We start from the raw sequence: 23,922 nt of genomic DNA on the forward strand, positions 1-23,922 counted from the left end.
GTCTTAACTTCCTTTGCTTCCGGCTTTCAACATCCCCTAGGGTGGCCCATGGCAGTTGTAACTTCATGGATCCGTAGCCCCACATAGGGCATAAGGATGGCAACCAAGGATCCAAAAGCACTCGCAGGTGCAGTATCTAAAACCAGATCTCTCGTGCTGGCTGTAAAAAGCTCGTCATCCGGCCCCTGCATATTAGGGTTGAACATAGCATGTCTCATACCCATTTCACAGATGATTTGAGTAAGTTCCGTATATGACTGCCATTGACTCACAGTGCCTGGCAGCTCGCCAGCCTGTCCCCATACTGTGTGTACCACAGCGGTGAGCCGCTCCAGTAGAGAGTGGTTGCCCTGGTCGTGGGCCAACCTATGGCAGTTCTGTAACCTTTGTCGCAGGGACGGAAGCACTGTCACGAAGGCAAGCTTTTCCATCTCACCTGGGGAGCAAAGAATGTTGTCTGCTCCCTCATCCCGTAAACGTAGTAGCCAAGCCGAGACTGGCTCTCCAGGGCGCTGTCAGCACCGCCTTCCCAGCTCCTGCAACTCAGTGGGAGTGTAAGGGGTGTAGGTTGTGAACTCAGTCACAGCTGGGTTGCCGGCAGCAATGCCCCTGGGGCCCAAAGTTTGCTCATGTTTTACCCTTTGCCTCAAGAATGGCCGGGCTTGGGGGTTGGGAGCTACATTGTCTCCACTCGCTTCCTCCGCCTCTGCCTCAGAGTCTCCACTGTGGGGCCCCGTTCTAACAGGCAGACCCAAGCTTCCAGCGCCTCCAATTGGGATACCTGGTCCAGCACCGGGGCCATTTTATTAAGCGCATTTTCCGTACTGAGACTCAAGGCCGTGAGGAACACCCAGCCCACGCGGCCGGCTGTAGCCTTCTCCTCCTCTGGCAACCGCTCAGCCAGAGCCCCTCTCCACGCTGTCTGGAGAGCCATCCATGTCCTCCCAACCCTCCTTGGGGGTCCAACTCCTGAGAACAGTGGCCACCAGACACCACACACTGTGTGGGGGCCACATGTCCTCCTGCCCAGAGTCAGACTCCATTCCTACCTGGTCGGAATCTTGCTCGCCGTGCCAGGTGTCTGAGTGGGTGGTGGCCTCAGTGCAAGATGTCTGCAACCCTTGGAGCCTAAGGCTGCAGCAGATCACCAAAATGAGGGCAACGCCTTCCATGGCCAAGAGGGTGGTGTGCCAGCTGGAGGCTTGAGTCTCCCAGGCAGACCGCGCCTCCCGTTCCCAGCGCTACTCCTCTTGGGCCTTCTGAAACTGAACTTTTACATGCACATGCTGCTGCACCATGCTTAGGTACTTTTTGGCCGGCACCACACCCTGCTCGCTGCGCCATTTGTCGTCTTGCGAGGCAGCCTGCGGGTCTCTAGTCCTGCTCCCCACATAAGAACGCAGGATATGGTGAAGCCAAAAAGGAAAACCCACGGAACCATAGGTAGGGGAGTCATACCACTATAGTCTTACTGGAGGCTGGAGCCACACGACCTGCAACCTGCTGTCCACTTCTCTGCCTGCCAACCGATTGACTCACTCAACTTGACTCAACTCTGCAACGAGTGCAGCCGCGGCAGCTATATCAGGGGCTAATTGGCTAACTGGTTACAGCTGATGGTCAACTAGCCACAGCTGATGACCATGTACTACCTGAGCCGACACCTTTCCACAGGCCGAGAGCCTGGAAACTGCTCTCTGGGACTCTGTCCCCTTAAGCGACTCACAGTCAAGGTGCTTACATATTCTCGATGACGGCCAGTCAAGACACAAAAGCAAACATCCGCCAGTTCCAATACACGGTGGTGTGTTCCCAAGCAAACAGTCAAGCGGTCCATTAAATTAGGGATGGAAGGCAATTCCCCATAGTCCATAGTCATTCGCCAGAGCTTTCCTGCGGGTGAGGGATGACCTTGACCTCACCCTCATCTCCCAAGGAGGACTCAGCAAGCGTTTCCTCCTGGGACTACAAGTCCTGCATCCGGGCTGCCTCAGCAAGAACTTCCCAGCCCACAGGGCCGCAACAACCTTCGCTTTCTCCGGCCTCTGCTGGCTGGGGAACCGTCCACATCTTCCCACCCCTCCAGGGGGTCCAGCTCTCCGGCAGCTGCTGCTCCTCCTGGTCTTCCTCAGACTGAGCTTTCATGCGCACAAACTGCTGCACCGCCCTTCGGAAAGCTTTGGTCGGCATCGTACCCTGCTCACTGCGCCGTTTGTCATGTGGGATGTCCAGGAGGGGGGTCTCTAGTCCCGCTCCCCACATAATGCAGGATGTGGCGAGGCCAAAAAGGAACACCCACGGAGCCATAGATAGGGGAGTCACACCACTATGTTCTCGCTGGCGGCTGGGTTGGAGACACAGGAAGCAGGAGCCACAAGATCCGCAACCAGCCGTCCACTTATCTCTGGCAACCAACCTCACTTACTAGCTGCAATCTGCCTCTCTGCAATCCGTAATCCACACTCCACCACGCCACAACTACACCACCACACTACACCACCACACTACATGACCCTTTACTAGCTTAGCCGCGGCAGTTATATCAGTGGCTAATGGGTAACCGGTAACAGCTGACAGCCAACTAGTCACAGCTGATGACCATCTATTACCTGAGCCAGCACCTTTCATGTGAGGCCAAGAGCCTGGAAACTGCTCTCTGGGGCTCTGTCCCCACAGAACTGAAGGCAATTATATAGTAACCCTTAATTGTATAAAAAAAATGAGCAAACAACTAAAGCTTCCTGAACCATTATTTTACAAATTGACTAGAGCAATAACTTGAAAGAAAGAAAGAAAGGAAGGAAGAAAGAAGGAAGGAAGGAAGGAAGGAAAGAAAGAAAGAAAGAAAGAAAGAAAGAAAGAAAGAAAGAAAGAAAGAAAGAAAGAAAGAAAGAAAGAAAGAAAGAAAGAAAGAAAAAAACTTGCTATGACTCCCAGCACACCGAAATAGCACACATTTGGGAGAAATGATAAAATAATTATAAATACCAGATTTCTGTTTGGAAGTGAAAAGACAATGAAAGAGATGAAGGCAGAAGTGACACTTAAGCAATGAAGACACTGAAGTAAATGTATCTGTTTCCATACTCACTCCACTCCCATTGGTACTGAGCATGGATTTTCATTCAAGAGGGTTAACCTACTGCAGAGAAAACAAACGAAAAAGAATGCAGCACAGTGCTTGAAGATCTTCACCAGTGTGAACTCTCTACCCCACACACTATAATCTGGGTAGCTTTCCTTCAAAACTATGAGGGCATCTTCATGGAGCCAGGGTAATTTTCAGCACCACTAGTGGTGTGCTCGATGTTACTGTAAGTGAGATAAATGATAGCAAACTTGTCTGAGCAGACACATCTAATAACAGAGGCATGGAAGCCTAACACAACAAGACCAGAAATGTTCAACAGCAGAGAACAAGAGCCTATGGAATCACTATGAGCATGTTAGTGTGAGCTCATTGAGTGAATGACGCACGTGTCTAACCAGTTTTGCCTACATCTTCATCTCCAATGCAGCCAAATTCTTCAAAATGTCAGAGTCACAAACCAGTGAAATGGAAGGGAAGCCCTTTTGGGTTTTAGGTTTCCACTTCCAGAAAACCCCCCAAAATATCTAGTGGAGGAATAAAGAGAAAGTACCCCCCCTTTTTTTCAGAGCACTCAGTGGGATCAGAAGACTGAGTCTCTAATATCCACCCACATTCAAGGAAAATAACACATTTTCTATTTTAGCCGCAGTTCTTATAGATTGAAGAAAATCTAAAACAAAATGACATGGCTTACAGCATTGCCCCATCTAATTAATTTGTTTACCCCTTCCCACCACCAAAATGATTGATGTTATACATTTTCTCCTTATCACACTTGTAAATGAAAGCTCCAGAAAACTCGGCTTACCACTCCCTCAAAGGAGTTCTTCAATAGGAGGAAAAGATGGAGCCAGTATACTTTGGGCAAATATTTTAGTCTTTGGTATAGAAATATAATGGAAAGGAGGGAAAATAAGCATTAAAAACAAAGGCACCATCTTTTAGCCTCTAGTTCTCAAAAGTTTAAGATTGTGTCTTCAGATGACCCAATGGAAATGAGACCAAGTAAGGCTTTATTTTGCATGGGCAGCTGTTGGCCAGGTTTAATGGGCACACCAGAATCTTGACCGTCATCATCAAGATGACAGTCAATCCTGGTGGCCACGAACAGCACCATTTCACAAGGCTTATTAACTTAGGGTTGTTATGAAGATGACAAATAGACTTGGAAATGGTTGGAACCACACCCAGAGAGTGTTGTCATGCAGCAGCCTAGCCAACTGTCTCCTCGTGCCTTTCCTTAAAGAAAGAAGAGTCTGTGAGACTGTGCCTTTCTGGGACTTCACTTCACCTTTGTGCTTATGCTTCATGCCTTTCTGTTTGGCCCCCAAAAGGTGGTTTGCCAGCCAATGACGGGTAAGATTTCTGTGTGGGAAACAACCCAAGCCAGGTGGAAATGTGTGGGGACCACCAGGAGAATTAATGGGGTCGATAGAGGTGGGCACAGCTCCCACCTTCCCCCAGCTAAGGAGAGCTTCTGCCTATGTGGCTAAACTCCTTCCCATAACCTGTGAGGGAAATGAGTCAATGAGACGATAACATCAGCTCTCCTTCTTTACCCTACAATTAAGTTTCTATATGAGAAACCTGTCCCTAAGGAGGAACATACCATCACTGTTAAGACATCATGGGACTTTCTGTTCCGGCTATTTGCAGGCACGGCAAGAATCATTTGCAGGCAAGAATCATTTTTCTTGTATGATGTATGAGACTCACAGACCGTGGAAAAAACAATGTTACTTCCTTGTATGACCAATAAAAGCCACCAGTAGGCCCGATTCGGGGCTCCAGTCCTTCTAAGACTGTGAGACCATTGGCCCTCTGTGATTTAACTGCCTTAAGTCTCTGTTTCTTTCTTTCTTAAAAACTTAACCTAACGCTGCCCCTTCTCATTCCCTCACTGCCCGTGTTGCGCTGGACGCGACAAGAGAGTTAGAACTATATGTATTTTACCACACTAAAACTAATCTGGAACTAAAACCAACTAAAATATTTTGATGTAAACTACCAGTTCCTCCTCACAAAGGAACTGGTGAGGTTGCAGAAGTTTGGGGTAATTCCTCTTTTGATGTCTTCTGAGGGCCCATGCTGTTCTCACTCTGTCCTGTGATGCTCTCGGTCTCTTCTATACAATTGTCTTTATGCTCTACTCGAAGCCCTAAGAATGGTGGCCCTGGTATGGGACCTTGTTTTCTTGTACTTTCTTTGACACTGAGCAATTGTCTGTGTTCCCTAGAAGTTTCTGCAGCATTTACTAAAACACCTCAATGGAGGGATTGACATTTCAAATTCCTTAGGGGAGAAACTTCTTCCCAATAAGAATTTAAGCTGGAAATGGTTTTCTTTCCTGAAACCACAATATTTTCTAGAGTGCATTATTGAAATTTCCTTCCGCTCAAGTGCCTACTGGACTAGATCTGGGGATAGAGTATAGAGGACATTCCTGTTGATAATTTCATGTCCAACATTGTATAAGCCAGGACTTCCCAAAAGTGGGCCAAAGTGCAAGTGTCTGGTTACTCTAGCCCTGAAGAGCAAATACAAAGATGTGGGGACCGGCCTCTGCACTTTCTGATTCATCAGGCTTAGGAGGGGCCCTGGGAAAGTTCACTGATGGAGTTCATGCATGATTCTGATCATCAGGCCATTTACAAAACCACAGGTGAATGGTCTTCCTATAGATTAGGGCTCTCGACTGCAACTCTGGAAATTGTTCCATTTGGACAGAAAAAGCCAAATGACGAATTACATCATGAAGTGTTTAGCTAGCTTGATTCTAGTTAGATAATACAAAAGACATAGAAACAAAATGTAACTTATGAAAAAACTTTAACTGTGAACTCTAAGATTCTCTCTGGGATGTTTGGCCATTTTTCTGCTGAGATTAGTTTTTATTGGGGGTAGGGGATAGTTTATAAAGTATGGCAGTGTCAGAAAATGAAAATCAGACATGGATTAGCATATGGAAGCAGAGAGAAGGCAGGGAAGAAGCAGTTTGTTAGAGATGTAGCTGGTAGAAACCATTCCAGGCTTTCCCTTGACAAACTCCTGACTCTACCTGTGATTTTTGTATCAATTGTGTTGTCCAAGGCAGTGTCCATTGATCTCCTGTGGCCATTGAAAGGTAAATTAATTAAAATTAAAGAAAGCTACAAATTCGGTTGCTTAGTCCCACTAGGCACATTTCAAGTGTTCATTTCAAGAACCACGTGGGTCCAGCGGTTACTGCATTGGACAGTACAGATAAAGGATAATTCCATCATCGCAATGAGTTCTATTGGCAGTGCTGGTCTAGACATAACCACCAAGAGGAGTAAGGGGCACCCCAAGCAATTTGACCACACCTTGAGGTGACATTGTTCTATGACATTGTTCTATGACATTAGTGGAGTTTATTGAATATCATGTCAGGATAGAATCATCCACTGGTTTAAGCTGAAGCCATGAGACCTTGATTAACTGACAAGAAGAAATGTGCATTGTTGGAGTACCTCAGTGCTGGCCTGAGCCAATCTCTTCGGAGATTGTTCAAGTGTTAACTTCACAACTCTCCGGAGCGCTAGTCAATACTTTTTATGTGGTCAGAGAAATGTGTGGAATCCTCAAGTCTATTTTTGTTCTCTTTCTCCTTCAGAGCTGTCATTGGAGGTCCAACTCTAACTCAAATGTTCCGTGTCTGCCGTACTGTCTGGAAAGGTCCACTGAAAGAGGTCGGCTCTTCAGCAGAGGAGGGTGGGACGTTTCCTACTTCCTGTCATTTTCTGATGACTGGGAGAAACAGATGATCTGAGATCAGCCTTAAGAATAGAGGTGTTTTATGGGGAGAGAGGTAAAGGATGGGGCGGTTGAAAAAACGGGAAAGAAAACCCAAATGATGTTGTTGAAGGGTGTGCTGTTTGATCCTATATCCAAAAAAGGCTGGGTACTGGAATGAATTTCTCCTTATTTCCTGCAGGTGGAGATGTTGGAGCTTGGATGGGCTTCGTGGCCGTGAGCAAGAGAAGCCCAGGCTTTTGATGAGTTTGATCTGTAAGTAAAGATAGAAGGATCTTGTGTTGCTGGCTGGATCATGAGATAGTAGTGGCTCACATTTATTTTAAAAACTCATTCAAATTCTTAGAAAGGAAAAACTGGATTCCAAAGTGACCACATAAATATTGCTTTGAGAGGAAGAGTTGTGAAGAAACTATTTGGCAAAAGTGTATTTTATAAACTATTTTTACATCCTGATATTTTGCATTAGAAAACCATGAGTGATTTATGGCCGAAACTTGCTTTGGCATCTGTTTAAATGATCCAGCTGTTTCAACTTGCCTCATGGATCCTAGTTCAGCCTGCTAATTAATCAATATTCATTTATTGAGTATTTGTTAAATGAGTGGATGAATTAGAAAATCACATTTAAAGCAGGATGTCATAGGTTAGTCAGTAAAATGTACTTGGTGTGTGGTGGTCAAGACATTGTGGAGTATCAGTTTTCTTCATAATAATGCCTGATATTTGGATAGTGCTCTTAACTCTTATAAAACTTTTTCACACCTATGTTTTCATTTGATTTGCTGTTAAACTTTAGAGAACGCTATTAGCTTTTACATGCCTTCATTTTTCACCCATGGCAAAAAAAGAAAAAAGGTGCGCAATAGAGTCTGTAAGAATTATTGAGTAATTCCCCAGAATATTGTTAGAAGTCAATCTGAATAGAAAAGGGAACACAACACTATTGAAGTTTTTAAAACCTATTTGTTAGGGTATAAATGGGAAAAGCTGCCCCAATAAGTTAATACAATCCAATTATGGATGTCAAGTTACCTCTTACTGGGACTTGGCAGAATGTGAGATATTAGGTATTTAAAATCCAGCTGAGACGATTCTGGAAGGCAAGCCATTGAACATATCTGCTTATTTGGTAGCCAACTTTGCAGCTTATTTTCTACACCTCCAGGCCTCTCTCTGTTTTCCCAGGTAGTTTGCACAGCCAGTCTTTGTGCACGTGAGTTTTATTCCTCAGGCTGTGTATAAATTTCTTCAGGGCAGAGGTTGCGTGAGGCCCAGTGGTCAAAGGTATGGGTTCAAACCCCAGGTCTACCAGTTACCAGCTGTAGGAGCCTGGAAATTCACTCAGCTCTCTGACTCTAAGCTTCCTCGCATCTCAAATAGGAATTATTATACTTACCTGCCAGAGAATGGATGCCAATGAAGTCAATGTGTGTGCAATGCTACCAGTGCAGTACCTGGCATGGAACACATATGCAATAAATGGTAACTGTGGTTACATTCTTGTTGAATTTTCTTTCTCATTTATTCCTCAGTGCCTATAGAAATGTTAGAAACTTAGAAGGTAACAAGTGTTGCTTACGATTTGAGTAGAATGGTCCTTACATGGTGTTAATGATCTTGGTCTTTCGTCTGTTGATCTTCGTGTGGGCCAGGATATATTGATTATTAAAAGTAAGATGGTGGAAGTTCAGTGCATAATGAAAACTTTAGTAGGTTGAGAAGAGTCTTAGGAAATTAAATGTTAAAGTTTGCTCTCTTAGAAATAGTTATTAACATCACAAAGCCAAAATGAAGGCAACTGGGGTGGAATGTTGATTTAAAACTCCTCAGTTTCATTGATTTGTTTTACACAACTAAGCCTAATTTAATTGATAGGAAAAAATAATATCACTGTCCTCAATGCTTCATTTCAGCAAATACAGACAATTTTAAAAATATAACTTTTACTCTAAAAATCCAGAAGGCAAACCTTTCATTGATAGCATTGTTGGGGAAGCACCTGGCCTCTTGGTGAGAATTCCAGGATTCCAAAGCTAGATTTTTCACCTGGCACTAGCTTTTCTGTAGGAAAAACCATGAACAAGATCACATTTGGGGGAGGGAGAGTGAATAACTCCAGAAACTCTAGGCTTCCCTGGAAAGTATGCTTCCACACTGTCAAAGTTAACTCTCTGATGACAATGTTGATTATTTTGCACCTCTTCAAAAAATTATTTCTGTTACAGTGCTCCCGCCCTTCATGACAGTAAACAATTTGAAGAGTAAAAATGATTTACCCTTCTTTCAATATTGCCAAAAATGAGGGTAGGTGTCCAACTATGTCCCATGGTGGGGTTTTTACCCCCATGCCCTGGTCCTCAGATAGCCAATGCTGGAGGATGAGCAGAGGAATAGATTGATCCCCCATTTCTGGGTCTGTTTGGTTAGTTCTGATTGCCAATGCTTCCAGCACCTTAGCTGAATGTTCTGGACAAAGATTGCCAGAGATAGTACAAACTGATGGACTATTATATTTGGGGGAGTTTGTAGTTTTATTTTAAAAAGCATGGGGGTAGATGGCTAGTTGTAATACTTTTGAGTTGGTGATACAAGAATAAGCTTTTATTAAATGGTCTTTGACCACAGACACTCCTGAATTGGTATCTTTACTTTGCCTTCTACTTTCTACTCCATATCTATAAACCAGTTTCAGATCTGTAAAATGGGATAATAATAGTACCTGCTTGCTAGGGATTTTTGTGAAAGGTAAATGAAGTAATTCATGTGACCAGAATATAGTAAGTAAATGTTCAAGAAATGTTGGTAGTTACAATTATTACTTATTTAAAGATGTTTGGTACTGAAACACCATTGGAGGAAAGAGACAACCTTTTTGAAAGAGGTTGCTTCTTGTTTCTTACTTTATAGATCATCTCCTTATATTTAAATTGTCACCATTTGACCCAAATTTACTAAATTGACCTGGGAAACAGCAAGAACGGCCCATGATATACAAATATTTTGTTCTCTTACCAACATCAGTCCTTTTAGGTTATATTTTAATCATTGGCTAAAATAGGTGTCAAAACTGAATTTTAAAAAATTGAGGGAACTTACCATAGCGAGTTGCATTTAAGTTGACTGCTCCTGTGGATATAACGCAATGCCTAAGGAATGGATCTTCCCAGACTAAAAATAAAAAAGGAGGAAAACACAGCAATTTGTATAAAACTCTTTGTTATTTGAATCAGATGAAGAGCTGAACAATTACATTTTTGTTTGGTGTTGGGAACCCCAATTTATCGCTTTGCCATTTTGTTGTTGGACCATCAATAGAATATTTTTGTTCTTTAACAGTTTCTTGCTCTGATTCCTCCTTCCCCTCTATATTTGGAATTCTTTCTTTGTCCCAGAAACTTAGCATTTATTCTTCACCGGGGAGTTTGCATGTGCTATAAAAATATGTTTTTCAAATTAATATTTTCATAAGAACTTTCAGGAGTAGAGCATAGCATTTTTCTGATGAGAAAATTGACATCTGTATCATTTCTAGAAGGAGCTGCATGACAAAAAGGGAGGTGGAGGGAATGATTGTGTTTGGAGAGAGAGAGTAAGACAGCATTGCTTTACTGAGCATATGTTTAAGGCACTGTTCTAAGTGTCTGCATGTATCTAACTATTTAATTTTGGCCTCCCAATACTGCTGTGGGATATGTGCTGCCCTATACATTTTACTTATATGGAAACTGGCGTTTGGAGAGATTAAATACGTACTCAGCATCATATTTAGTAAATATCTAACTGGAATTTGAACCCATATTTGTTTGATCCCGAAGACACTTTCTACCTTGTAACATTGCCTACAAAGATTGTCCAATTTCTGTTTGTTTCCTTAGTGATATTAATTTAAAAAATTGTTTTTGAGTAAAAGAAATTTTGAGAAAAATATCCATTTCTTTCTTTTTTTTGGAAATTCAGCAGCCAAGAAGACTCTTCTGTCAGAGCTTCTGATCAAAAGTTGGGAAACTGTGGAATTTCCAGGCTCGGTTATTCCAGAAGGAATTATATATGTGAACAGTGTTGTTTTACTCCATTAGAATGGTAAAATGATTAAACTTCCAAGAGATTTCCAATTATCAAGATTACTATGATGTGGAAAAGTGTCTCAACCTCTCTGATTGGACACCATTGCCCCATTATGGGATGAAGACTGGGAATGTCGTTTCCATGATGGCCTCTGTGGCCTTTAGTGAGAAGGGCTTAGGCCTGTAATGTTGAACAAGAAGGTGGGTGGCACCTTCTTTTAAAAAGGGTAGAGCACTAATTCAGTAACTGTTGGCTTATAAGAACTACATTGGTTCTTAAGCTGGAGGCTATGGACCCCCAAAATATCCATGGTTACAATTCAGAGGATCCATGAACTTGAATGAGAAAATAATTATATCATTTTCACTAACCTCTAACTGAAACTTAGCATTTCCTTTAATTATGAATGTAGACAACAAACCACAATAATATTGATAGTACTTGTGACTTTGTCATCGTTAGAAATCTGGTGTTTTCACATCACATTACAGCTGTTACAGACATATCAAACTAGCATTTATGCTCATCACTACCTCAAAATTAGAGGGATTACTAAACTCAACACTAGATCCTGTTATTTAATGCACTAATAAAGAAGTACACATATTACTATATTACATATTTGGGTTTTTTAAAAGACTTTTATTTAAAAATATAGCTAACATAAAATATATTAGTTTCAGGTGTACACCATAGTTATTCAACATTTATATACCAAAAGAAGTGATCACCATGATAAGTCCAGCAACCATCTGACACCATACCATGCTATCACAATATTATTGACTATGTTCCCTATGCTGTATGTATTTTACATCCCCATGATTTACTTGGTTTATACTTGGAAGTTTGAATCTCTTATTCCCCTTCACATTTCCCCCCCTTTTTTAATTTTTCAATTACAGGTGACATTCACTACTATTTTATATTAATTTCAGGTGTACAGCATAGACATTTATATAATTTAAGAAATGATCCCCCTGACTAGTCTAGTACCCACCTGGCACTATACATGGTTATTACCATATTATTGACTATATTCCCTGTGCTTTACTTTACATCCCCATGACTATTTTGTAACTACCAATTTGTACTTCTTAATCCTTTCACCTTTTTCAACCTGTCCCCCCAAACCTCCTTTCATCTATCAACCTGGTAAATCTAGTACCAATCTGACAACATAATAGTTATTAGAATATTATTGACTATATCCCTTATGCTATACCCTACATCCCCATGATTACTGTATAACAACCAATTTGTACTTCTAAATCCCTTCCCATTTTTCACCCATTCCCCCAACTATCCTCCCGTATGGCAACCATCAAAATGTTCTCTCTATCTATGAGTGTGTTTCTGTTTTGTTTGTTTGTTTGTTAGTTTATCTTGTTCTTTAGGTACCACGTATAAACAAAATAATATTGCATCTGTCTTTCTCTGTCTGACACACTCCACTCAGCACAATACCTTCCAGGTCCATCCACGCCACCACATGGCAAGAACCCATTCCCTTCCATGAACGAGCAATATTCTATTCAATATATGTACTACGTCCTCTTTATCCATTCTTCCATAGACAGACAGGCTTCCTCCACATCTTGGCCTTTGTCAACAATGCTGCAATGAATCTATGAATGCACATGTCCCTTCGAAGTAGTGTTTTGGGTTTCTTTGGATAAAAATCCAGAAGTGGGATTACTGGGTCCTTCTTTGTCTCTTGTTATAGCATTTGTTTTAAAGTCTATTTTGTCTGGTATAAGTATTGCTATCTCAGTTTATTTATTTATTTATTTTTTTCCATTTTCAAGAAATAACTTTTTCCATATCTTTACTTTCAGTCTGTGTGTGTCTTTTGATTTGAAGTGAGTCTCTTGTAGGCAGCATATGTGAAGTTTGTTTTTTTCTTATTCATTCAGCCATCCTGTGTTTTTGATTGGAACATTTAATCCATTTACACTGAAAGTAATTGTTGATAGATATGTACTTATTGCCATTTAATTATTCATATGTTTAATCTTTTTTTTTTACCTTAAAGAAGTTCCTTTAAAATTCCTTGTACTGCTGGTTTGGTGATGATGAACTCCTTTAGCTTTTTCTTGTCTGGGAAGTTCTTTATCTGTCCTTTGATTTTAAATAATAGCTTTGCTGGGTAGAGTAAATCTTGGTTGTAGGTCCTTGCTTTTCATCACTTTGAATATTTCCTGCAAATTCCTTCAGCCTGCAAAGTTTCTGTTGAGAAATCAGCTGACAATCTTAAGGGAGTTATCTTATAAATAACTAGTTGCCTTTCTCTTGTTGCTGTTAAGATTCCCTCTTTGTCTTTAACCTTTGGCATTCTAATTATAATATGACTTGATGTGGGTCTGTTTGGGTTGATCTTGTTTGGGACTGTGCACTTCTTGGACTTGTATGTCTATTTCCTTTGCCAAGTTTCAAAAGTTTTCAGTCATTATTTCTTCAAATATGTTCTCAATCCCTTGCTTTCTCTCTTCTCCTTCTAGTACCCCTATGATATGAATGTTGCCATGTTTCCCCAAAAATAAGACCTAGCAGGACAATCAGCTCTAATGTGTCTTTTGGAGCAAAAATTAATATAAGACCGAGTATTATATTATATTACATTATATTACATTATATTACATCACATTACATCGCATTACATTACATTACATTACATTACATTACATTACATTATATTATATTATATTATATTATATTATATTATATTAATTATATTATATAAGACCCGGTCTTATAGTAAAATAAGACCGGGTCTCATAATAATTTCTGCTCCAAAAGACGCGTTAGAGCTGATTGTCTGGCTAGGTCTTATTTTCAGGGAAACACAGTGTTATGCTTAATGTTGCCCCGGAGTTCTCTTAAACTATCTTAATTTAATTTTTTTTCTTTTTGCTGTTCTGATTGGGTGTTTTCTGCTACCTTGCCTTCCAAATCGCTGATTTGATCCTCTGCTTCATCTAGTCTGCTGGTGATTCCTTCTATGCATTCTTCATTTCAGTTATTGTAATATTTACTTCTGACTTGTTCTTTTTTATGGTTTCTATGTCCTTTTTTATGCTTGCTATCTCTTTGTTGAAGTTCTCACTTAGTTCCTTGAGCATCCTTGCAACCAGTGTTTTGAACTCTGTCTCTGGTAGGTTGCTTGCCTCTATTTCATTTAGTTCTTTTTTTTTTTTCTCCTGTTCTTTCATTTGGAATGTATTTCTTTGTTTCCTCATTTTGGTTGCCTCTCTGTGTTTGTTTCTATGTATTAGGTTGATCTGCCATGTCTCCCAGTCTTGGCCAGGTAGCCTTATGTAGTAGGTTTCCTAGGGGCCCAGGAACACAGTCCCTCTGGTCACCTGTGTCAGGTGCTCCTGGAGAGTCTCTTGTGTGGGTTATGTGTGTCCTCCTGTTATAGTTGAGACTTGATTGCTATTGGCATATCAGTGGGTAGGATTGACCCTCAGGCTGACTGGCTGTGGGGTTTGGCCACATCCACAGCTTACATGCTGCTGTGTAGGGGGCTTACCCCATTGAGAAGGATTCATCCCAGAAGCTCCGGTGCCTGTTGAGAGAGCCCTTTGGGTGTGCCACTTATGGGGCTAATTGGGTGGTGCTCTGCTGTGGTCTGAAGCCAACCACCAAGTGTGTTAGTTCTGGGGCCTCTTGGGAGGGTCTCTGGTGCAGGCCAAGGTCAGCCACTGCCTGTGACCAGCTGGGGAATACCTGGTAGGAACTACAAAGCAATCTGCAATTGGTCACTGTCTATGCTAAACCTTGAGGTATGCAGAAGAGGCCATGCTGTGAACTGAGGACAGCTGTCACCAGTGCCGGTCTGGCGTATTTCCGTAAAAAGCCAAGACACTCTGAGTCCTGTTGCCACCTGTCAGCTCCCCTAAGGTTCAGCCACTGATAAAGCCTCTTGCAGTACACAAGCTGGGTTTGGCAGGGTCTCAGGGAGTCACCAGGGTGGAGTGAGCAGAGCTCATTGGATCAATTCAAATTCAGATTTGGCCATGTGCATGGGGGAGGGCTTGACATAGGAAAGATGGCACCCACATGCATGCTGCGTGGAAGAAGTCTCCACACAGGGGGAATCACGACTTTCCTCTAGCTCTTGCTCCAAGCCACAGACCTCAGTCTGCTCCTCCAACCCCCTTATACCTCCGATGTCCACCCAAGTCACCATCCCTCTGCTGGAGCCTGGGGTGAGTCCTGCAAGCGAGTTTGTGCACGGACACTTTAAGAGAAAGTTTGGGTTTCCCATAGTTTTCCATTACACCCAGGCTATCAGAATTCCCACTGGTTTGCACAGCCAGATATTGTGGGGGCTCTTCCCAGCATCAGTACTCTGGGTTAGGGAGCCTAGTGTGGGGTTGGGGTCCCTTGCTCCTTCAGGGGAAACTCCATGGCTAAGATACACCTCCCAATTCTCAACTGCCAACTACACTGAGGTTTGGTGCTGGCCCCTTCTATGTCTCCACCCTTCCTACCAGTCTCAACATGGCTTCTTCTTTATATTCTTAGTTATAAAACTTCTGCTCAGCTATACTTCAGATAGTTCTCCAGGTTGATTGTTCTATAATTCAATTGTAATTTTAATGTGTTCACAGGAGGAGGCAAGCACAGTGTTTATCTACCTCACCATCTTGGATCTCCTACATATTTGTTTTTTAATATTTTGATAACTGCATTTCAAGGTGCTGTTTCCCTTTGTAATTCTCCATATTTTATTTTATGTACTTAAAATGTTATTGTGAGAGTGTTCTCAATAAAAAGAAGTTGAGATCTCTACTTTAGAAACAAGTAACAAAAATACTCATTTAAAATTATACCTCACTTGACACAATTTGTTTAATGATCTTTGGACTTCATTCAGTGTAACTCACTATTTCTTTAAGCTCTACCCATGGACCAGTTTTAACTAAAATCTGTATCACATTTTAGAATCTGTATCATTAAATTTTTGTAGTCACCATTTTGTACTGGCTGATTAAATAAACCACATTTTGAAATCTGCATATATCTTACAGAAAAAAAATATGTCATCAGCGATTTTCTGCATTTCCAGGTATTGTGGGATGGGGTGGGGGTGGGAGACATTTGAGAGACAGAGTTGTACTGCAGCAGAGGCTCCCCGCACTTGTCAGTCAAGTGTTTTTGTAGTTCCAGCCTTCCATGAAGAGCCGGAAGCCTTTTTAGGGTCCTACAAACCGTAATAGCAATGACACCCTCCCCCCAGATATCTTCCCTACCAGTCTGATACAGTGCCTGTAATCCCCACTGCTAATCTGATTTGGGATTAAGGTACTGTAGTTTTATAGCCTCTGCTCTAAAAAGTAATGCAGAGTAGATAAAACGTTTGTCATATTTCCATACATTGTGAAATGTCCCTTTAACCCTCTTTCTCTTCCTGTGTAAACTCTTTCCCTCTTTATCCCCTGAATAACAGAGACTTCTGGGAAAGAGATCAACCAATTTTATTGTGAAAAGCAAGAAAAACACACAGCAAAGCTTCTCGTACACATTAACATGAAAGCATCATGGTATTTTTTTTTCCTTTTGTTGAAACCTTGATCATGAGTGTCAGTCCCACCTTGCTGGGCCTCTGAACTCCCAGCAATGGTGGTAGCTGCTTTCATGGGTCAGTCTTTCTCTAATTTCTATCAATGTCACTCTAACAATAAAAGATGTTTCCTGCTTTGCTCTACCAGAATTTCCCAGCCCAGACAAAAATCCTGGGCTGCGGTGTAATTTTCAGGAAGCCTGGGTTATAATGGAAATATCTTTCCCAGGAAGGGCAAATACATTGACAATTGCTGACCCCTTCCTGATACCACCTCGATGTCCCAGTGTAATATTGAGTTATTGGGAATAACTGTCATGCAGATGAGATGAAGGTGATGGTAATTTAGTTTCAGTATGGCAGAAAGGACCAGGGAAGAGTCGACTATAATTAGGAATATCACTAATTAGAAGACATTGGTAAAAATACTGGAGGCTCTGGGTGGGGGTGGTATTAGCGAGCATGAAGCATAAGAAAAAGAAGAAGGAGCCAAGACTATTTTGACTCCCTCCCACATTCCCTGACTGCCAGGACCATCTTGATGATTGAAATGTGCAAATTCAGATTTTAAGACCTCCTCCATATCAGAGCCAGATTTGTAAATCTTCGTCTGTGGGCAGGTGTTGAAGTGATATGACGACATCTTACCCAGAAGAAATGGTAGAGTTAATCAATAAAAAGTGTTTGTTTTTGTTAGTCCTCCCTTTTTTCCCTGCCTTCTTTTTCCAATCCTGAAATCCACATTTGTGTGGCTCATGGAAACCTAGGGGTGCATTGGTAGTGCTTGTTCATTAAAAATAAGGCCCCAGACTATGTATCACCAAGGAAAATGAAAAACTGAAGCCATCAGTGGTTTGGTAATTCACACTTATTGTTACTTTGTATTTTGAGCATCACCTTTTCCACTTACAAACAGTTATATTATTAAAAAGATTATTTTCCGAAGATAGTAACCTTGGCAGTAGTTGTCAAGGCTAATAGTTTGACATTTCAGATCACCCACAACTAATCAACTGAACATGGCAACACATTTGAAAAACCCATTATAGGTGAAGGCCCTGAGGTAATATGTCAACGTTCACACTAACAGCTGTTATGTAAACGGGCTGATTTTTCTCTGCTGAATGGTCACATGGTTGGAGGAAGAGTGGCTTTGAAGGATGCGTGCATGTAGCTGGGAAAGGAGATTGTGTTATTGAATGCCATGTATTTATGGGGGAACATCCCTATCATTGATGATAAAAACACTCAGTATCTCTCACAAATGCTTTTAAGGATGTTTTTCTCTTCTAAACGTAACACTTCCTGAAGGGCGTGGAGAGCTGTTACACCATTATTGCCTCCTGTTGGGGAAATGATCTTCAGGACAGTGCATCCAGAGCTGGTGTGTAAGATTTTCCCGAAAGACAAGAAAACAAATAAGCCAGCAGCTCCAGCTTTCAAAAACTCCCACGTCCAGATGGACGAATAAAGAAGGAAACTAATTTTGTTTCTATAATTCCTATAGATGTCCAAATTATTTTAGGTATTTGAAGAACCTCTTTCTGTGGATAGCTTTTTTGCTTTTTTAAAATCTCTGAGCCTTACACTAGATTTATTGCTGAGCGATCTTAAAGCTCTTTGTATTTTCGTAAAACAAAGTAAGTCCAACAATACTTACAAATTGCTACAAAATGACACAGAAAGGTTGAAAATAAAGGGCTATGGAAAGATATCTCAGTTAAGTACTAAGCCAAAGAAAGCTGGTAGCTATATTCATAGCAGACAAAAATAGAATTTATGGTAAAAAGAGTTATTATGGGGAAAAACAGACACAACAGGTTTTTAAAAAGGAAATATCCATAAGTATGATAAAACATTCATGAACAATTTCACCTTGAATTATATAAAGCAAAGGCTGACCAAGAAGCATGAAGAAATAAATCTACAAGCATAATGGGAGATTGTAACCCAACTCTCAGAAGCTGAGATATTAAAGCAAATTTAAAATTGTTCAGGACAACTCAAATTAACAATGTAAATAAGCTTGACCTAAGAGATGTACATAGATATCTTGACCCTCTAGAAAATAGTTTCTTTTTTAAAATATACATAGAATATTTAGGGCCGGTTGGCTCACTGGTTGGAGCGCAGTGCTCATAGCACCAATGTTGCCGGTTCGATTCCCACATGGGCCAGTGAGCTGCACCCTCCACAACTAGATTGAAAACAACAACTTGACCTGGAGCTGAGCTGTGCCTCCCACAACTAGATTGAAAAAAAAAAAAGAATATTTAAGTGAAAAAATTCTCAACAAACCTCAAAGAATTGATAGATTAGAAGCCTGTACTCTAAAATGAAACTCAGTTAAAAATTAAAACTGGAAAACAGCCAAAATTCCTTCGACTTTTTGGAAACTGAAAACATCCATTTCAGTGAAAACATCCAACTGAAACATTTGTGGGTTAAAGAGAAATAATAGTGAACATTTCAAAAACATATATTTAGACCTGAATAACAAAAACTACAGATCAAAATATGTGTGGCAGAACTAAGGTTATACTGAGAAGAAAAATTTTAATCTTTGATGCAGTTACTAGAAAGTAAGAAAGTAAGTCTACCTTGTGAGGACACAGCGAGAAGGCACTGGCTATGAGCTGTCACCAGAACATGCTTTCCTCTTGATCTTGGATTTCCTAATCTCCTGAACTGTGAGAAATAGGTTTTTGTTGTTTGTTGTTTATACGCTTAAAGGAAAAGAAAGGAAGGAAAGAAGAAAGGAAAGCAGGGAGGGAAGGAGGAGGGAGGAAGGGAGGGAGGAGGAAGGAAGAGGAGAGAGAGAGAGAGAGAGAGAGAGAGAGAGAGAGAGAGAGAGAGAGAGAGAGAGAGAGAGAGAAAGAGAGAAAGAAAGAAAGAAAGAAAGAAAGAAAGAAAGAAAGAAAGAAAGAAAGAAAGAAAGAAAGAAAGAAAGAAAGAAAGAAAGAAAAAGAAAAAGAAAGAGGAGGGAGAGAGGGAGGGAGGGAGGAAGGGATGGAGGGAGGGAAGGAGGGAAGGAAGGAAGGAAGGAGGAAGGAAGGAAACATTAAGATGTAAAAGAAAGAACAGCAAGAAGGAACGAATCACAATTGAAACCAATTAAAAAAAAACACAGGAAATGAGTCATTTTATGTTCCTCTATGAAAATTTTGGTTATTGACTGATGGTTTATGATAAATAGTTTATTAAAAATCGTATTCAAACCACTATTGGTGCATCTTATCAAAATGGACAGCATTTCAGTTTGTTTAATCAGAAAGAAGTTATCCTACACAGGAGTTTTAGCAGGACAGCATCTCACATGTCTACATAAAGGGCCCCTCAGATAAAGGTGGAGGGAGAACAGGCTCTTGCAGCACGGGCACTGGCCCTTTTTCCTCACTTTAGGTCCATTTGAGAGTGCACTATTGACCTACATTTAGTGGCTTGGAATGTGGCAGCTCTCTCAACCACTAGAATCAGAAAGTCTCTTGTTCATTATTTAACATTCTTCCATATCAGCAAGGCACTTAGCCCAATCAAGACAATGTCTCACAATGTTCTGGTCATTAGAAATCTACTTTAAAACCATAAACTCCACATGAGTGCTTCCTCGGTGCGGTTGAATCAAAGTTGGAAGTCCCATGCCACTCCATTCAATTTACCACTGATTATTCTGGCCAGCACCCATGTTAAATCTGAGAGCCTGAATTTTGTGCCCAATTAAACATGGAATTAAAAGCCCAGGAAGGCACATCCATTATCAAAATTGGGCCTTTTCACACCATACGCTCACTCAGAAAACATTTCCTCACTAACAAATAAACCTTAGCCGGTTGTAATTCCTGCAGTGTGCTATGCCTGTGTTTGCAGTGAAAGGTTTACAAGCCTGAACAGAATCCAAATTAGCTCAGTTCCCATGAACTAATTGAAAACCAGGAAGTCAGGACTAATTTTCTGAATTAATAGCATTTCTTACGGCTTTGGAAATCTCCTTAAGTTTAAATCAGGTCAAAAGTGCCTCTTAGGTTGGGAGAAGAGAATAAGCCAGGACATAAAGGTGCAATAGAATCCTATCCAATGCCACTATTTTTTTCTTTGTTGCCATTTTCCCATTTAACTGTGTTATATTTATATAATGTATAGAATACAGAGCGAAATGTATTGAACTTTCACACTTGGCCACAATAAAAATGTGTTCCTTTATAAATCAGGCTGAAAAAGTAGTAAAGCTCCAAGACAGGCTGCAGCTAGAAGAAGATAAATAAACTAGCTATTATTTTTGCAAACACTAGAAAGCAGATCTGACTACATTAGTCAAGTTAGTGTGGGAAGAGACCATTTCATCTGTTTTAGAAGAATAAGAAATGTATGTATTTGTATATACATTTGTGTATAGAGACTGTTTTATTTATGTAAGAAGCTTTAAATCACGTGGGGTACGCTGCTGGCATTTCTATCCCCTCATCTCAAACTTAGTCACCTGTAGAAAATATTTCATATCCGATGTTTTGATGGAGGGTAAGAGGCAGCAAAATATAGAAAAGTCCTGGCTTCTGATGTCCAGGCACAGAAAACTAAAGGAGTCCCAGTGAATCAATCCACAATGTCCTTTGGTGGGTTAAAACCAATCTCTTCCAAAACTCAAACAAGGAAATCCAAGCTCATAGCCATGTTTGAAAGCAGAAGTTCTGGGTTTCCTCTAGTCAAATAAATGTGTAATAAGGGAGCCTGAGAATTTAAGGCCATTCAATAGCATCTTTTCTTAGCCATTCCAGAAGTTTCTTGAAGGTAGATTATATTAAGATCTATGATAGAATAATACTAGAAAAGGCAATCTGTTTAGTGTCTAACATGGATGTATGTACCTGCCACTTTTTAAGCTGGTTCTGGGAATCACTTTGAACAATACAGTTGTTGCTTAATCTATCGGTCTCGTGACTCCTTCAGATAAGACATTGGTCTTGAAAAATCTGGGAGTCAGGAGCTACGGGTACCTGTTGTGGCTTTAAAACTAATTAGATGTCTGTCCTCCCTGAACCATAATTTTCTCACCTGTAAAATAAGGAGGTTAAGTGAATGTCTTCCCAAAGTTCCTTCCATCTTTAACAAGTTACATATTGTTGCTCTCTGAAATTCACTCTGTAATATATTGAATCTTCCCATCAATTTGAAGGCTAATCTTTTAGGAAACACTGCATGATAGCAAAGAAAAACCCAAGAGTCTGAACTCAGACACAAATTTGTATTCCTACTCCACTGTGTGACCTCAGTAGGACGTCAAATTTCTGTCCTACTCTGAGTTTCACTTCTTTCATCTTCAAGAAAGAGATAATGATATCTACCTTGCAGGTTATTCAAGAACAAAAATGGGGCAACGTGCATAAAGACCAGTGCCTGGTATGTAGTAAATACTCAGGAAATTATAGGTATTATTGTTGTTATTATTTTATTTGCTAAGACTTGCAATTGCCTTTTGCCTTAACAGTATAAATTTACATAAAAACATTGGTAAGGCTGACTTTAAACTTGCTAAGCAAGTTTTCTCTTCTTCCTAGACACAGCTATAGTACATTTCCCAGCATCCCTTGCAGTTACAGTACTTTTACAATCTGATTTACATATGTGTATTTATTTATTTAAGGATTTTTTTTATTGGGGAAGGGGAACAGGATTTTATTGGGGAACAATATGTACTTCCGGGACTTTTTCCAAGTCAAGTTGTCTTTTCAGTCTTAGTTGTGGAGGGCGCAGCTGAGCTCCAGATCCAGTTGCCGTTGTTAATTGCAGGGGGCACAGCCTACAATCCCTTGAGGAAATCAAGGAGTCGAACCAGCAACCTTATGGTTGAGAGCCTGCGCTCCAACCAACTGAGGCATCTGGCCACCCGGGAACTGAGCAGCAGCTCATTGACTTCATTCTAGCCACAGAGGGCACAGTTCGCTGGCCTATGTGGGAATCGAACAGGAAGCGGGCTGCCCAGAGCTCTCACCCCAACCAACCGAGCCACCCATTCGCCCCCTACAGCCTGATTTATAAAGGAACATGTTTTTATTGTGGCCAGAGTGTGAAAGTTCAATGCATTTTGCTCTGTATTCTATATGTTATATAAATATAACATAGTTAAGTGGGGAAATGGCAACAAAGAAAAACTAGTGGCGTTGGATAGGATTCTATTCCACCTTTGCACCCTGGCTTATTTGTAAGGGATGTGAGTGGAAAGCCTCCACTTGTAAACAGCCATGTTCTTTTCCCCTTGTCTAACTTGAATGCAGACAACTTTGGAAGTCACATGTGAAAGACAGCAGAGCCAAGGAATGGAAACATCCTGGGCCCCTAGAATTACGGCTTGAAGTAGAGATGACTGATGGTCAGAGCACTCTTTTCAGACTTTGTGCATGAAGGGAAAAATTTCTGTAGTCTTTGAGCCATTTTACACCTTTCAATTTATTTATTATAGCAGCTAACTTTGTCTAATTTGTCTAGAGAAAAAAAGCCATGATTAAAAAAATACTAAAAATATATATGAAAAGAAGGGATCCTTTATATTTACTTAGAAGGTGAAGGAATCTTCGCTCTTTCAAATTCAATTTAACTAACACTCTGATGTTCCAGGGAGGGGGAACTCCATGGAAGATAAAGAATAGCATCTATGGAGATCAGAGTAGACAACAGGAGAGCTGTTTGGCCTAAACTCCCATTTTGCAAGGCTTTAGATTTAGCTTCTTGATGCTATTTCCAAATGAGGCTGTACACGTAATCACCAAATTAACACAACAAGATAAAAAGAAGACATTCATTATACAAGACCCAAAATATTTTCAGATATTTTATTAGCATTTCCTTTTATTTTTCATTTTTCAACATACCAAGAATTCCCTGAAATGGAGCAGTATTGTTTCTCTCATAATAATAATCCCTGCTCCCAAGAAGTATCCAGCCATGAACAAGCATAGTTACAGTAAGTGCCACAATGAATGTGTATAGCAGACATAGAACAGATGGAGGAAGAGAGATTTACTCTATTGAGAAGACCAGGAGTTGGCAGAGCAGGCTTTCCAGAAGAGGGGGTTCTGAACCAGCTGATACAGCTTGACAAGGAATGTCCAAGTACGAAAGTTTTGGTGGGAGGTAAGTTGAGGAGTGGCATTCTTGACAAAGAATGACACTCTGGCATGGGGCAGTTTCTGGGGAGTTTTCAAAGGTTTTGAGCCAGAGAATAGCCTAACAAGATTTGTAATTGAGAGTCATCATTTGAACAACACTATTAAAGACCAACTGGGGAGTGAATATGTATCACTGGCAAAGAGGACTGTTAGGGAGTGACCATGATAATCTAAAACAAAATGGGATGCATTGATCCAAGAAAGTGGCTGTGGGGATATAAATGATGCGGCAGAATTAAGAGGTCTAGGTGGTTCAAGTC

The sequence above is a fragment of the Rhinolophus hipposideros genome (assembly GCF_964194185.1).
Source record: "Rhinolophus hipposideros genome assembly, chromosome: 22".
NCBI classification, from domain to species: domain Eukaryota; kingdom Metazoa; phylum Chordata; class Mammalia; order Chiroptera; family Rhinolophidae; genus Rhinolophus; species Rhinolophus hipposideros.